This window comes from Oryctolagus cuniculus, chromosome 1 (assembly GCF_964237555.1).
Source record: "Oryctolagus cuniculus chromosome 1, mOryCun1.1, whole genome shotgun sequence".
In the NCBI taxonomy this organism is placed as follows: domain Eukaryota; kingdom Metazoa; phylum Chordata; class Mammalia; order Lagomorpha; family Leporidae; genus Oryctolagus; species Oryctolagus cuniculus.
This window is the reverse complement of record NC_091432.1, coordinates 139,095,781-139,111,594: the sequence shown is the minus strand read 5'-3', so window position 1 is coordinate 139,111,594 and position 15,814 is coordinate 139,095,781.

Sequence of the window (15,814 nt, the reverse complement as noted above, 5' to 3'; positions counted from 1 at the left end):
CAGAGTGAGTGTCCCTGAGGATTAATTTAATGATAAGCACAGGCCCTGGGAGCCGTCTTGTCGCACATAGAGCCTTCGATGGGGACAAGCAAAAACCTGCTGACTATGCACGACTCTGTCTGGAAGATCCTAGCCTGTGAGCATCAGTCGGTGCACACACAAAGCCATCAGCAAGTTTGCATTTCTCAAAGCCTCTGGTAGTTTCCCACAGGCCACTCCCGCCGCCTCCTAGCTGCTCCCCCGCGTTAGTCATTATTGCTCCATTATTCAGAGTTTCTCATTTATGGACACAATTCCAATCAGCAGGCCCCATTAGGCCCCATTAAAAGGCATCGTGCTACTTATCAAACTTTAATGTGCAATCGGGGCATTCCAGGGTCTTGGGACTTGGTGGCGTCTGAGGCCTCAGGGCTGGGTAGTGCATCGTAGGATTCTGTGTTTCCGGTCCGTGGGCCCCACTAGCAGCAGCAGGCCTGTCATCTACTTGTTCTCCGATCGTGCTGCTCACTGGAATCTCCCCTGGGGGAGACCCTCCCCCAGCAGGCAGCTGGAGTGTGGCTTTGGCTTCAAGATCTTTTAAAAAAGTCTGAGGTCGTTCTGCCAGTGCTAGGTGTGAGGGGAGCTCACTGCTCCTGGTCGGAGCCCCCACAGCCACCTGGAGTGACCTCCCCTTGCCCCGCCCAGCTCCAGCCTAGCACATACTCTGCTCTTGACAGCTTGTCTTGTTCTTTCCAGCCTGTCGGTATTGAAGACTCATGCCCCCCCCCCCCCCCCTTCCCTCTTGGCCTTGCTGACGTGCAGGGCACCATGGGCGCGGGGACAGAGGGCTGATCTGCTGCCATCCAGCCCTTCGCGGCTCGGGTCTTCACTGTGCTCACGTGTTTCCCAAGACCCAAGGAAAGCATTGGCTCTGCCTACCCAGAGGCCTGCCTCGGATTTGGAGCTGCATCCTCACGCCTTCATTCTCCCTTCTCCATTGACCTTTTGTCATCTCAGAGGCCTTTGCCTGTGCTGGTCTATCACGAGCCATTGATGAGCCCGGAGTCAGACTCCTGTGGTCCTTAGTGATCACTGCTATCATTGGTGGTGTTAGTGGTTTTAGTCTTTTGGCCCCAAGCAACAGAGAAGGGGTTAGCTTAGGTGTAGGAAAATAAAAGAAACTGGTGTATTCCCCTTGAACTCCTCTCAGGAGGGAGACAGGCATTCACAGTGAAAGGAAGACGAAAGGTAGGGCCAACAGATGGACAGCAGGTGGATGTCACGTGTTCCCTTCAGTCTCGCCGGAAGCCAGTATTTATCTTGCAGTCAGTCTGACAATAACCAACAGTGGCTTTCAAGAAGTGCCTCCCCAGATGCCGGTCACACCCAGCACACCCTCAACCACGGTGGTAACACCCCCCCCCCAACAAGTTAGGCACCATGGATAGTCCCAGGGCCCCCATGACAGTCGGAGAAGTGTCAGCAAGTCCCGGGGCAGGTACCGTGGTTCTAAGGCGAGTGGGGAATGAGCAGCTGTGGTTGTGCTGTTGGAAATCCCCTCTGTCCGCCTGTCCACCCGTGCACCTTGCAAGCTCTCCCTGTATTAAGGCTGCCCTCAAGTGACCTCCTCGGTGAAGCCTTCTCTGGTCACTTAAGTCAAAACCTCTGTCTCCCTCCTCGGAATTCCCCTTGATCTTGTTTTCCTGACCTTGAAGACGCTCCTGCCGTGTTTTATGACGCAGACATTATTGTTCATATACATCCCAATTTGTTTTTTTTTTTTTTTTTTTTTGACAGGCAGAATTAGTGAGAGAGACAGAGAGAAAGATCTTCCTTCCACTGGTTCACCCCCCCCAAATGGCCGCTACAGCCGGTGCTGGGCCGATCCGAAGACAGGAGCCAGGTGCTTCTCCTGGTCTCCCATGCGGGTGCAGGGCCCAAGCACCTGGGCCATTCTCCACTGCACTCCTGGGCCACAGCAGAGAGCTGGACTGGAAGAGAGGCAACCGGGACAGAATCCGGCGCCCTGACCGGGACTAGAACCCAGGGTGCCGGCGCCGCAGGTGGAGGATTAGCCTAGTGAGCCATGGCGCCGGCCAGTTTTATGCTCTTTTTAAAAAGTTTATTTGAAAGGCAGAGATACAGAGAGTGGGGGGGGGGAGAGAGAGAGAGAGAGATCGAGAGAGAGAGAGATCGTCTACATGCTGGTTTATTCTCCAAGTGGCTGCCATGACTGGAGCTGGGCCAATCTGAAGCCAGAAGCCAGGAGCTTCTTCCAGGTCTCCCATGTGGTTACAGGGGTCCAAGCACTTGAGTCATCTTCCACTGCTTTCCCAGGCCATAGCAGAGAGCTGAAAAGAAGCGGAGCAGCCAGGACTCGAACCGGCACCCACATGGGATGCCGGTACTGCAGGCGGCAGCTTTAAGCACTACACCACAGCGCCGCCCCTCTTTTCTATTTTTCAAGCTTTATTTATTTGAAAGAGGGAGAGAGAAAGAGAGAGAGAGAGCAAGCAGTCAAGAGATCATCCATCTGCTGACTCATTCCCCACATAGCCACAACAACCAGGACTGGGCCAGGCCATAGCCAGGAGCCAGGAGCTTCTTCCAGGTCTCCCACTCAAGTGCAGGGGCCCAAGGACTTGGGCCATCTTCTACTGCTTTCCCAGGCCACAGCAGAGAGCTGGATTGGAAGTGGAGCAGCCGGGACAGAAACTGGTGCCCATAGAGGATACCAGTACTGCAGGTGGCGACTTTGCCTGCTATGACAACACAGGCACCATCTTTTCCTTCCAAGATTTGCATATCGAGGGATTAAATAAAATCTAGGTGTGGGCATTTAGCTGAACACTTATGATGCCACTTTGGATGCCTGCATCCCACATTGGAGTATCTGGGCTTGATCCCTGGCTCCGGTTCCTGGCTCCAGCTTCCTGCAAATGTGTGCCCTGGGAGGCAGCACTGGTGGGTCAAGCAACGGGCTCCTGCCATCCACATGGGAGGCCTGGATGGAGTCTCAGTTCCCAGAGTGGGGCCCAGCCCAGCCCTGGCTGTTGTAGACATTTAGGGAGTGAAGTGACAGATGGGAGCACCACAGCTCCCTTTCAAATAAATAAATAAAGTTAAAAAATAAGCAAAAATCTAAACAAAGCAAGTGAATGAAGTACTATAAATGTTGAAGTTCTTAAGAACATGCCAGAAACTTGTGTTTTTTAAATTATCTTTGATGGATTATTTTAAAATGTCATTCTCAAATTTAGGCTGACTAACATTAAACAAAAATGAATGAGACAGGGCCAGCCCTGTGGTACAGTAGGTTAATTCTCCAACTGCGGCATTGGCATCCCATATGGGCACCAGTTCAAGTCCTGGCTGCTCCTCTTCCAATCCAGCTCCCTGCTAATGGCCTGGGAAAGCAGTGGAAGATGGCCCAAGCACTTGGGCCCCTGCACCCACATGGGATACCCGGAAGAAGCTTCTGGCTCCTGGCTAGGATCAGCACAACTTTGACCGTTGCGGCCTTTTGGGGAGTGAACCAGCTGATGGAAGACCTCTCTCTCTCTCTGTCTCTCCCTCTCAGTGTAACTTCCTCTCAAATAAATAAATAAATAAATAAATGAAAGAGACCATAGAAACTGTGCAAGAAAATTAGTCAGTTGGATGGGAAGAATTTAGACATTCTGGAATTTCCTTCCTTTATCCCATACTTCAAGATGTTGGTAGGCTGTGTTGTAGTGTTCAAGAAAAGGCAGTGAAATAGCTTTTTCCTTGTAAATTTTATAAATGTGAAATATAAAACAAATGGACTTTCCCAGTTGCTAGTAGTTGTGGTCTCAGCAGCGGTTCCGTAGGCAGAGACTTTGTCACACCACCTGGGCCAAAATTCTATTACCAATGTGCATTTCATCTTGGCCGCTGTATTGCTTGTACTTTCTTTAGTTTGTTCAGTTGAACTTCTCCCGTTTATATGTCTAATTCATTGTCCAATGAAGCATAAAGGTAGATAGGGAAATAGCAACCTTATAAGGTCACCAAATCTTTCTGTGGATACAGTCCATCCGCAGTCTGTGTGTGTGATCATTTTCTTTTCTAGAAGTTTTATTTATCTTGGACTGGTATTGTGGCATAGCGGGTAAAGCTGCTGCCTGCAAGGCCAGCCTCTCACATGGATGCCAGTTTGTGTCCCAGCTGCTCCACTTCAGATCCAGCTTCCTGTCAATGTCCTGGGAAAAGCAGTGAAGATGGTCCAAGTGCTTGGGCCTCTGCTACCCACATGGGAGACATGGAAGAAGCTCCTAGCTCCTGGCTTGGCCCAGCTCTGGCCACTGGGGCCATCTGGGGAGTGAAGCATCAGATGGAAGATCTCTCTCTGTGTATGTATGTGTATGTCTCTCTCTCTCTCTCTCTCTCTGTAACTCTGACTTTCAAATAGTTAAATAAATCTTTAAAAACAGTTTTGTGTATTTGAAAGGCAGAGCAAGAAAAAGAGAGGAAAGAGAGGGAGAGAGAAAGAGAGTGAGAGAGGGGAGAGAGGAAAAAAGAGGGAGAGAGAGTAAAAAGAGAGAGGAGAGAGTAAAGTGAGAGAAGTGAAAGAGAGAGGAGAGAGAGAAAGAGAGAGAGAGAGAGAGAGAGAGAGAGAGAGAGAGAGAGAGATTTTTCCATCTGCTGATTCATCCTCCAAATAACCGAAACAGCCAACTGAAGCCAGGAGCCAGGAACTCCATCTGTGTTTCCCACGTGGATGGCAGGGACCCAAGTACATGAGCACCACCTGCTGCCTCCCGGGTACATTAGCAAGAAGCTGTGTTGGAAGCAGAGCAAGGCTGGATGCCAGGCGCTGTGTCTTTCAGGACCTGGGCGTCCCTAGCAGCCTCACCTGCTACGCCGCAGGGCTCAGCCTTGGATATGAGACGCGTCTCGGAATGTCTTTCTCCCCCAAATATGTGAAGGAAACGAGGCAGGAATCTCAGATGATTTAATATTTTGGGTTAGGATTCCTCACCACAGTACATTGTTCTTTAAAATTAGTCAGTTCATCAAATTTCTTTGTTACTGGTAAAACCCAATCAAGATCTCATTTTTAGTGAAAGAAATGCAAAACAGTGCTTTCAAGTGTGAAATTAATGAGTTGTTAAAGGAAAGGAAAAATTGAAAATTATACACATGCTTGTACACACCCAGGCACAAACATACACACACACATAGTGCCAAGCAGAATACACAAGTCATACTACCACAGAGAAGCCTGTGAAACGAGACCCAAAGTTCATCACAAATGCCCACTAACATGGCAATTGGTTAAAGTTGCTTGGAATCTTGTTGACTGGCACGTGGGACTAATACCATGTGAAGTGGAAGGGCACTGAGCAACGCCTCAGTGTGCTGGCTCATTCTGTGCCATATTTGCTCTGGATCTTAGCCAAGAGGCCGAGAAGCAATCTGTGTTGTGTTTGCAACAGTTCACGCCACACTGGTGGCTCCCCGTGAGAGAGCAACACCGGAGCCTTCCTCTAGGAGAAGGTGTCGTGTTACTGGTGTTGGAGTACACCTCCTGCTATTGATTTATGGTTCGAGGAAGAAGTGACAGGTGTGGCTGTAGGTAAGCCATGGCCACCAGCATCTTGTGAGCGTGTGATGTTTGGGAAGAGGGGGTGTGGCAGGGGGTTCAGCACCCTGCTTTTCAGTACTGTTGCAGGGAAAGACGAGTTGAACTGTTTTCTTTTTTGACACTGATCGTGTCCGTAGCATGATCAAGTGACAGCTTTGGAGCACATTGCATGCTTTCACAGACTCGAACTCATCACTTCAGCACAATATATTATGATTTTTTTTACATTAAGGATTATTCATTATCTATAATAAGCTTGTCTGAATACCACAGAAGAATCTCAATATAGTTAAAGCAAATAAGTTTTCATTCGTTGTAACATGGAAGGAATCCATGGCTTCATGACATCATGAACTATTTGTATTAATTAGGTGATTCAGTTCTCTGATCCTAGATGATTCTAGCATGTGGGTGTAGACCACATCCTAATGGCCCATGATGACTGCTGGGACTCCAGCCATCACATTCTGTGCAGGCTGAGGACAAGAAGTTGTACACAAGAGAAAGCATGCGTACGCCCAGCACTTCTGGGAGCACTGAAGACAATGAGCAGATCTTACTCACACGGCCACTGCTGGGAATCAGGGAGACTCAGACTTTTTTTTTTTTTTTTTTTTTTTTTTTTTTTTTTTTTAATCCGGGAGGAGAAATGTGCCTATCTAGAAGTTGGGGATTTCTTATTAGAGAGGAAAAATGGACTTGGAGAGGCACTGGCTTTTTTCAAATGTAGGTTTTATCCTATTGAGGTTTGGTGAAACGGACAGAGTAGGAGATGTGCGCCATCCCATGTCCACAGCAGATCAGGAGATGTGCAGGGTGAGCTTGCTACCCGCAGTTCCCAGGAAGAGGGGCACACAGTGCCCCAGGGCCGCAGAGGGAAGCCCCAGGGCCAGGCAGGAGGGAGAAGGAGAGGGAGGAGTGGGCAGGAATGTTTCCTGGGGGCAGGGTGCCGGTTTCCGATCAGCTAAGTGCACGGAAGCAGCAGGCTCTGGGATGTGCGCGCTGGCTCTGATCGGAACCTGGCCCTGGGAAGAGGCAAGCGGATGTTGGTCTGGCGCGTGGGGACACATGGCGGAGGCGCATTGCTGCTCCGCGTATGAAGATGCGCTCACAGGAGGGACGTCCAGTCTCTGTTCCTCCCGTGTCAGCAAAGCCCCGGATGGCGAAGCATTAGACATGCGGAAAATAAAACGGCATGCATAATACGCTGGCGGTCTCTGCATGAAGAGGACATGAAGATCTTGTGTGCAGGTAAAATGGCTCCGGGATCAATATCCCCCCAATATTTTCTGATTTTCTAGATGTGCTAGACAAATAACGCCATGCCATGGTCTGACTCATTTAAGTCCATAGCCTCGAACCGAGGGCAGTGTGTGAGCAGATGCGGACTCCATCTGCTGTCTTCTCTTCATTGACGTTTTCACCTCCGGCCTTTGGGTGCAGGCTGAGGGCTCCTTAGCCAGCATCAGAGGAGCCTTGAAGCCAGGGGCCCCTGGGGAGTCCCTGCCCTGCTCAGAAAATTCTGCCGCTTGGTCTTGCTTGTAATGCATTGGAATCCCTTTGAGTCAGGCTTTTCTAATTGAGCGGGAAAGGCACAAACTATGCCAGGAGATGTGAGGACTCTGAGATCGGTGGACCTGGTGGTCCCTGCCCCAACATGGGTAATTTCCCTGTGAGGTCTGCTCCATTGTACCATGATCCAGGGGTGTTTTTCTCAGAACAGCACAGGGCGTCCCCGGTGTTCTGCCTAGGAGCTGTTGGATGCAAGCGTAGAGGGTGCTGCGGGCGCGTCCACGACGGAGGCTGCTCTCCCTCACTTGCCTGTCTGGGAGTCCCCTTGGTCCCTAGCACCAGAGGCGTGCAGAGGCCTAGCTCCTCCTGGGTTCCAAGAGCTGCTGGAGCCTTGCTCTTCTGACTCCGCGTTCAGGAGGTGGAAATGGACCATGATGGGAACATTTGCACCCCGGGACACGGCCAATCAAGGGCTCCCTTTCTTTTTGGAGAACTGACTGCTTAGGCTTCGCTAGCACCTTGCTGTGTCCAGTGGCAAGGAAAGTGTTTCACTCTGTCCTGATCCGGACTCTGTCCCGCTCCGTGGTCCTCCCGTCCTGACTCGCTGCTGGCCACCCTCCGTGTCCTCCCCACAGACCCTCCCTCACTATCTCCCAGCTCACCCATCGGCAGTTTGTTGGCAAGTGCTTCCTTTTTTTTTTTTTTCTTAAAGATTTATTTATTTATTTCAAAGAGTTACACAGAGAGAGGAGAGGCAGAGATAGAGAGAGAGATAGAGAGAGAGAGAGAGAGGAGAGGTCTTCCATCCACTGGTTCACTCCCGATGGCTGCAATGGCCAGAGCTGTGCCGATCTGAAGCCAGGAGCCAGGAGCTTCTTCCGGGTCTCCCATGTGGGAGCAGGGGCCCAAGGACTTGGGCCGTTTTCTACGGCTATCTCAGGCCATAGCAGAGAGCTGGATCAGAAGTGGAGCAGCCGGGACTCGAACTGATGCCCAAATGGGATGCCGGCACTTTAGGCCAGGGCGTTAACCCGCTGCACCACAGCACTGGCCCCAGGTAAGTACTTCCTCAGGAACGGTGCTCTAAGAGCTTTAAAAAGCTCCGACTGTGAGCTCTGGCAGTGTTGTGGTGAAAACTCACACAGCATTTTTCAAAACATTAAAAAATATACAGGCGATGGAAGCTTGTCCTAGCAGCGAAGATGCCCGCATCTCCTGTCACAGGGCTTGGATTCCCATCTCAGCTGCACTCATAAATCCAGTTTCTTGGTAATGCAGACCCTGGGATGCAGTGGTGATGGCTCAGGTAACGGGGTTCCTGCAAGTCACAGAGACCTGGGTTCAGTTCCTGGTTCCTGGCTTTGACCTGGCTCAGACCTGGCTGTTGGAGGCATTGGGAAGTGCAAGCTGATGGGAGTTTCTCTCTCTCTCTCTTTCTCGCTCTCTGCCCCTCAAATAAATAAAAAAATCTTCAAAATTTATATATAGCAGTGTAAAAGCTAGTGCATCCAACAATTTTTTTTAAAGATTTATTTATTTATTTAAAAGTCAGAGTTATACAGAGAGGAAAGGCAGAGAGAGAAAGAGAGGTTTTTCCATCCACTGGTTCACTCCCCAGTTGGCTGCAACAGCCAGAGCTGCGCCGATCTGAAGCCAGGAGCCAGGAGCTTCCTCCGGGTCTCCCACGTGGGAACAGGGGCCCAAGGACTTGGACCATCTTCTACTGCTTTCCCAGGCCACAGTAGAGAGCTGGATCAGAAGTAGAGCAGCCAGGTCTTGAACTGGTGCCCATATGGGATGCCGGCACTGCAGGCGGCAGCTTTATCTGCTATGCCACAGCACTGGCCCCTCAACATTATATTTTAGACATATTTAAAGCTAATATGTAATCAAAATAATCTTGGGGCCAGCTTTGTGGTGTAGTGGGTTGAGCTGCTGCCTGCAATCCCAGCACCCAATATGGGCACCATTTGAGTCCCAGCTGCTCCACTTCTGATCCAGCTCCCAGTTAATGTGCCTGGGAAAGCAGCAGAACGTGGCCCCAGTGCCTAAGCCTCTCTGTCACCCACCTGGGAGACTCAGATGAAGCTGTTGGCTCCTGGCTTTGGTCTGACCCAGTACAGGTCATTGTGGCCATTTGGGGAGTGACTCAGTAGATGGAAGATCATTTTCTCTCTCTGTAACTCTGCCTTTCAAATAAAATAAGTCAATTTTTTTCAAAAAGTAATAATCTTTTTTAAAAGACTTATTTATTTGTTTGAAAGTCAGAGTTACACACAGAGAGAAGGAGAGACAGAGAGAGAGAAGGGTCTTCCATCCTCTGGTTCACTCCCCACTGACTACAATGGCCAGAGCTACACCGGTCTGAAGCCAGGAGCCAGGAGCTTCTTCTGGGTCTCCTACATGGATATAGGGACCAAAGGACTTGGGCCATCTTCCACTGCTTTCCCAGGTTATAGCAGAGAGCGGGATGGGAAGTGGAGCAGCCCGGACTCGAACTGGTGACCGTATGGGATGCCGGCAATGCAGGCAGCAGTGTTACTCACTATGCCACAGCGCCACCCCCCCCCCCCAAAAAAAAAGGTAATGAATTTATACTGAGTACTTTGTAGCCTTAATTAGTAAATTAGAAAGAACCCTGACAGCCTGCCATAGCATCAAGCTGGCAGTGCGTGCTATTGGATGGGGAGCAGCGGTTTTGCGAAGAGTCATCTTGGGGCATTGTCAGGGATTTAACGATCCACACACACTTCCGTTGGGCTCACAGACTCAGGAAAGTGCGCTGTCTCTATTGTGGAACAATGTGTTTTCCCAGAGAAGCGTACTGCCTAGTGCGCAAGTAAGACAGGAAATGAAATCACCCGGAACACTCAGTTAATTGAAGCTGTCTCTTAGCTGAGATTTTTGCAATCACATTTAAAACAAAAAAGCACCATAGTATCTTTAGGAGAGGGCTGTCTGCTTCTGCTGTGGGCGGGGTAGCTTTTTTAGGCAGCAAGTACCGATGGGAATGCCATGTCGAGCCGGGTTGGGGCAGGTTGACCTCCTGTGTCCCCAGCTGTCCCTGGGGAATTATGGCAGCCTCTTCAGGACTCAGTGTGACCGTTGGTAGCTGAAGGCTTGGCACGGTGTGGTTGCACCAGAAACACCATCACTTCCTGGTAGGTGTTCTGTTCACTGAGAGGCTGTCCCAGCCAGGACCAGTGAGGAAGAATCTAGCATCTAACATCTGATTTTTATTTCTCTAATGTCTTTCTTTCTTTTTCCTCATTGTAAGGCCATGCTTTCTATTAATCACTAAGAAGTAGACTAAAATATGTGGCTCGAATGAGATTTTCTTTTTTAGGGACGCATTTTCACTGCTTCTTTCCACACTTTGAAAATCCACTGTTACTTTCGTTCACACTCAACTCAAAATAGCTGCTCTCAGGAAGTGCTAAATATAGGCCACTTGGAAGAGCCATTTTAGTCCTTTCCTTTAAAGATCCTTCTCTCTTTCAGTCTTCCCCTCCATCTTCCCAGCACAGAGCCGGGAGAGCCTCCTGCTCCGGCTGCCAGGCTGGCCAGGACCAGGGACCACCGTGCTGAAGGTCTGGCCTCTCTGTGAAGCAGCAGCAGAGGGCTGTGACGGGCAGAAGCACTCTGCTGACGACTGCACTCAGTTGCATAAAACAGAAACCACCAACGTCAAGGGCTTGGGCAGGATTTCCTTCTTGGGGCACGAGGGGGCCTGCAGGAAGCACCCCAGGGGTCCGTGCGGCTTCTCAGGGCTTTTCCATCCTGCTCCCTGAAGCACTGATAGCCGGGCCATACTCTAAGCAGCAGGAGGAAAGGCAAAGGGGAGACGTGCACCTGCCAGCCAGGCCAGTGCCCTGTTCAGGGGGCTCTGGAGCCCTACCCCATTACCTGCATCTCTGCTTTCCTGCCCAGCAGGATCTAGCAGGAACGCCTTGTTCACAGGGAAAGAGGGCATCACTGCTGGAGCTGGGCACGTCGCCATCCTCAATGAAATTGTCTTGCTGGCAGGCACGGAGCAGGAACACTGCTACTTGTCCCTCCGCTATTGACATCGCCGCCCTACCTAACTGCGTACAGTTGGTCCTCTGTGTCTACGGGCTTTGGACCTTTGGATAGAAAACATTGGGAACAAATTGTATGTGTTCTGAGCATGTGTGGGCTTCTTTTTTCCTTGTTGTTATTCCCTACACAATACAGTAGAACAACTATTTCCATTGCATTTACATGGCATTACACATTATAAGTAATCTAGAGATGATTTGAAGTTTATGGGAGGATGTGTGTGGATTCTGTGCAGCTACTGCACCATTGTATGGAAGGCATTTGAGCATCCACAGATTTGATATCCAAGGGAGTCCTAGACCCTGGATCCCCCCTGGATGCCCAGGGACCACTGCATTTTAATGACCTATCAGGCATTATTGAATGATTGTTGCAACTAAGGAAGATGACAGCGTGGAAAACATCCTTGTGTACTAGACTGGCTTTGTCCTTGTCTTTCCAGAATTCCTTATTTCAGGAAGTCGCCCCCTGTACCCACAGCCTCTGAACTTGGGAGATCCTAACTGTGCAGAATGCAATGTTTACTGGCAATTTGCACGTACAAAGGAGGATGCAAAAACCCTATACTGAGAGCAAAAATGAAGCCCCATCCCATGCGGGGTGGAAGGGGTCTTCATAGCCCATCACCCCTTCCTTTTTGGTCTACATTCACCAATTTGCTCAACTGGATTTAGACAAGATCCAGAGGTCAAGTATCATTAGGAAGTCCAGCTGAGTAAGATTTTGGAGGCAGTAATAACTCTAGGAAATTGATAGAGAACAGGCATTTTAATTTCCCATTAATAAAAGTGCCAGCTAAGGTGGAAAAGGTGCTGTGGGTGGTTTTAATGAAGTCCCAGGCAGCAGCCAATGCTGGAGCAGCAGCCAAAGGTAGAGTGACTTCTGTAGATTGGAACTCATTGCCATGGCAGTTAGTTGGTGGAAGGTGGGACCATCCCCAGGAAGAGGAGTTCGAGGGTATCTGAAGGGAAAGAGAAACACTTCACTTCTCCGTTGTGTGATTCCACAAGGACCTGTAACTGGATGCCATTTGAAGACAAGTTCACAATACCTACTTCATTCTGCAGCATCAAGACAAGAACATGAATGCGGCTGGCAGCTATGAAAACCTTGGCAAAACCTAACAATATCTGTACTCTGCCTCTTCCTCCCCCAACATAATGAGAGTTGGGAACTGGTCAGATATAAAACACAGGGAAATGGAACTGTGCACTATTCAGATGTTAGCTTTCTATGTAGTCTTTCTCTGTAAACAACCGTTCCCCCCACAAGCATTGACATGGGCAAGCTTAAAAAGAGGGTTGTCATCTGGGTTTTGTTTCCAGTCATCTCAAAAAAAAAAAAAAACAAAAAACAAAAAACCAGGAAAATGATATGATTGTCTTTCATTTTCCAAGAGGAAGCCCTATCAGATTGGACCTGTTCCTGGGGCCAGTTCCCTTGAGCAATGGCAGCCTGTGTAGACTTGGACCACCTGAAGCAGGACAGCCTACCTGGGCTCACAAACTAGGAGAAGGGCTTCTGGTGGACTGATGCGTTCTCAGCCTCCGTTCTGATTGAGATTCTCAACAATCTCAAAGAAGGAAAGCTGTTCCTCCCTTTGCAGTCTTTCCTGTCTCTCTGCAGCGCTAGACTTCTTTAGAGGAATGGGGAGAACACTTGCAGGAGAGACCATGGCACAGATGAAACCCCACACTTCACGCTCACGTGCCGACTCATATGCTAAATGAAGACATCTTCAAACTCTTTGAGTTTGCATGTTTATACGGACATGTCTTTGTGAGGATCTGTGCTACTAGCAGTATGTAAAGAACACTTTTTATTTTTTACATATAAAAGAACGTGACATGGATCTACTCCAAAACCCAGCAACTGCACTCTTGGCCATTTGTCCCAGAGCAATGAATTCTTATTTTCATATAGAACCTTCTCTGTAGATATACAAATAACTTTCTTGGTAATAGCCCCAAGTTGAAAATTACACAGATGTTCTTTAGTGGGTGAATGGCACAACGAAGTGTGGTAATTTTTTTTTGGACAGGCAGAGTGGACAGTGAGAGAGAGAGACAGACAGAGAGAAAGGTCTTCCTTTGCCGTTGGTTCACCCTCCAATGGCTGCTGTGGCGGGCGAGCTGCAGCCGGCAAACCACGCTGATCTGAAGCCAGGAGCCAGGTGCTTCTCCTGGTCTCCCATGGGGTGCAGGGCCCAAGCACTTGGGCCATCCTCCACAGTACTTCCGGGCCACAGCAGAGAGCTGGCCTGGAAGAGGGGCAACCGGGACAGAATCTGGCGCCCCGACCAGGACTAGAACCTGGTGTGCTGGCGCCGCAGGCGGAGGATTAGCCTATTGATCCATGGCGCTGGCCCAAGTGTGGTAAATTTATACCATGAAATATTACACTTCAATAAAAAGAAACACATGATGGGCACACAGAAAGCTTGGGTGGGTCTCAAGGAAATTGTCCTGAGTGGTATAAGACAACCTCAAAGGGTCAGCACTGGATGACTGCTTCCATATAGCTTCCAACATGACTGTGGGTGGGGAGGACAGACAGCGAGGTGGTTTCCAGATGTTAGGGATGAGGAGGAGGGCAGCTGTGTCTAACAAAGGGTAGCATGAAGAGGTCTTGTGCTGATGGCGTAGCTGAGTCTCTCATGTATTTTCTTAGCATGATTTCAGTTGTGCATATTTATGGGCACAACGTGATAATCCACGCATGTATTCAGTGTAGATGAGAAAACCGGTTAGCTCAGTTAGTATCTTGAATGTGGTGTTGATGTGAACCTACACGTGGCAACATCTCATAGGGCTGAACATGTGCACACACGTGCCTGAGTAACTTGTGAAACCCGAGTAGCCTCCAAGCACAGCGCCAACCTCCCAGCTTTTTTTTTTTTTTAAATGAATTCTTTTTTTTTTTTTTTTTTTTTTTTTGACAGGCAGAGTTGGATAGTGAGAGAGAGAGACAGAGAGAAAGGTCTTCCTTCCATTGGTTCACTCCCCAAATGGCTGCCACGGCCGGCCGGCGCTGTGCCGATCTGAAACCAGGAGCCAGGTGCTTCCTCCTGGTCTCCCATGTGGGTGCAGGGCCCAAGCACCTGGGCCATCCTCCACTGCCTTCCCGGGCCACAGCAGAGAGCTGGACTGGAAGAGGAGCCACCGGGACTAGAACCTGGTGCCCATATGGGATGCTGACGCCACAGGCGGAGGATTAGCCTAGTGAGCTGTGGCGCCAGCCCCAGCTTTTGATTCATGTCTAAAGTTGTGAAAGATGTGAGAGGCTGAGTTAAGAATGTTCAGGGTACCTTGGTACATTTCTTTGCAACTTTCTGTGACTCAATAATTATTTTAAAATGAAAAAGTTAAAGAAAAAGCCATCTATAGCTAAATAATTCAAGTGCTGCTGCCTACCTGGTGCTATTTTTTTCCATAATGATGCCTGCAACGCTTCAAAGTAGTGTCCTTTTAAAGTGTAAAAGGAATACTATTTGGAACACTGTTTGAATGTAGATTTTATCTGTGAATAACATTTAAAACACAATCACAATGGGAAAGTTAACAGGTGTCTAAATGTCAATCTGTTGGTGACCCACTGGCCCTTCTCCAACAGGTTCAGCATGGAATGGAAATAGATCCTGACAGTGCCCAGTGTACATTCAAATAAGAATGTCTTGCATGCAAATGGTCACCAGTAGTTTTGAACATGAGGTGACATGTTGCAATGTGCACCACAGCTGTGGCGCTGTGGTGGAGTTGGCAGCACACCGGGTCCCACCTGCAGACTGCATGGAGGGAGGGCAGGAGACGCGATCCACAGGCCCTGCCAAGGCTACTGATGGCATCTCCTTCAGTGCCGGAAGAGAGTGCACCTCCATGGACATTCTGGCTAAAGACTGAGAAAATGAATACAGCACTTTTTAAGAATGTAAATATAAAGCCAGCGCCGCAGCTCAGTAGGCTAATCCTCTGCCTAGCGGCGCCGGCACACCAGGTTCTAGTCCCAGTCGGGGCTCCAGATTCTGTCCCGGTTGCCCCTCTTCTAGGCCAGCTCTCTGCTGTGGCCCGGGAGTGCAGCGGAGGATGCACCCCATGGGAGACCAGGAGAAGCACCTGGCTCCTGGCTTCGGATCAGCATGGTGCGCCGGCCGCAGCATGCCAGCCGTGGCGTCCATTGGAGGGTGAACCAACGGCAAAAGGAAGACCTTTCTGTCTGTCTGTCTCTCTCTCTCACTGTCCACTCTGCCTGTAAAAAAAAAAAAAAAGAATGTAAATATAGAAGCAAAACTGCCCAAGAACTGCCATTTTGCCAGATTCTAAAAAAAAGAAAGAAAAAGAAAACCTCAAGGAAAAGAAAAGAGAGTCAACCAAAGTAGATTACACTTGACTTTGGCAAATGGCAAGTTCATTTTTATATATTCTTGTATATTTGACATCCTTGGAGATAAGTATGTTTTACTAATTAAAATGATATTCTTTCAGCATGTATTAGGACAAAAGTTCACCAATATGACCTGATTTAGAAAGAAGTTAAAATTTGTTGTTTACTCTGGGTCCCAACATATTTAATCTATTTTAGCAGAAAAATCACTACTTTCCAGACTGCAGAATTCATTAAATTAGGAATCATTCCTTT